Source organism: Acyrthosiphon pisum, chromosome X, assembly GCF_005508785.2.
Source record: "Acyrthosiphon pisum isolate AL4f chromosome X, pea_aphid_22Mar2018_4r6ur, whole genome shotgun sequence".
Taxonomy (NCBI): domain Eukaryota; kingdom Metazoa; phylum Arthropoda; class Insecta; order Hemiptera; family Aphididae; genus Acyrthosiphon; species Acyrthosiphon pisum.
The window spans coordinates 106,329,771-106,331,324 of NC_042493.1; positions in this window are offsets into that span (position 1 = coordinate 106,329,771).

Sequence of the window (1,554 nt, forward strand, 5' to 3'; positions counted from 1 at the left end):
TACCTCGACCGGACGCTCTTAGATGTTGTGGAAAAAAAGAATATATTGTCAGCATGCAAATCGAATAATCGTGCGACGTATGTTGGAATTAGAATCGTGTGTTTGAGTGAAAAATAAACATTTTTTCATGATCACAATATTACATACTGACTTGTGCGTGCGAAAGCCCTCCGTACCGCTACGATTGACCCACATGGACGCCACACACACTAATAATCATTTACGACTTACAAATAGATCTTGGGTGGTGACAACGAGATTAGAAATTGCCTAAATAATTCTCCTTAAATCAATGCGATGGCGAGGCCCCTTAAAGATGTTTTTTCAATATATTTTATTTTATTCCATACGCCTTATAGTCAATACACAATTTGACAAGAGTATTTTATATGATTAAGTTAGCTGTGATTTGGTTAATTTTAATTTATAGTTTAATTTCAAAATATGTAGGTAACCATGCATGTAAAATAATATTGATGTACACCCATATTGTACATATACATTACCTATGGAAGTTTAGAAAACGATGATCTATTATATTTATACCTATTTATTGAAATATTAATGTTTTTGTTTTAAAATTGTAGACAGTATTAAAACTGATAACTCATTTTAATTTTACCAGAAAGAATCATCAATAATAATCATGAATAAATAAATAATTTAAATTTAACAAGTGTGTGAATAATTATAATTGTGGTACCGGCCATCCCTAATATTTAAAATGTATGAAACACAATAACAATTTACAAGAATGTATTCTTTAATATTACTACCATCTTTATTGATATGTATATATTATAATCAGTGTTCGGAACGTTCACTGAAAAAATGAACTCGTTCACGTTCACGTTCAGTCCTTAAAAAAGGAAATCGTTCACGTTCACGTTCGTGTATTTTTCAAACAAACGCGTTCACGTTCACGTTCATTCAAAAAATGAACGCGTTCATTGGGTCGTTCATTTATTTTTTATACATTTTTTTTATGAATCATTTACCTGCTGTAAAGGCTCAGTCAAACAGAGGGTGACTTTTTGTCCGGCAATCAAAAAATGAATCCGGACTTTTTGTACCCGGACTTTTCGTCCGCCATGGTTTATGGGTACGCGGACCGCGGCGGGCAAGCGGTCTTTGTATTATTTTACAGTGCCCGCGCGGGCAGTCCGCTTTCTGTTTGACCGAGCCTTTAATATAAAAGCCTATAAACATATACAACTCAAGCCAAAAATAAATATACTATTTAGACATATATAATAAAATTAATTAATATATTAATTAAAGGGTAAATAAATTGAACGTCTTAAAAATCGATCAAGTTCGTTAAAAATATAAACGTCGTTCACGTTCACGTTCTATTTTAATAAAACGAGTGACGTTCACGTATCGTTCACTAAAAATGAACGTGAACGCGTGAACGTGCGTTCATGAACGACGTTCTTTCCAACACTGATTATAATCATGTGTAAAAACTGCTAACCAGTAACCTGTTATTACTCTTGAGAATAATATAAATTTAAGTTTTACAAATTATATTTAATAATAATAATATAATGA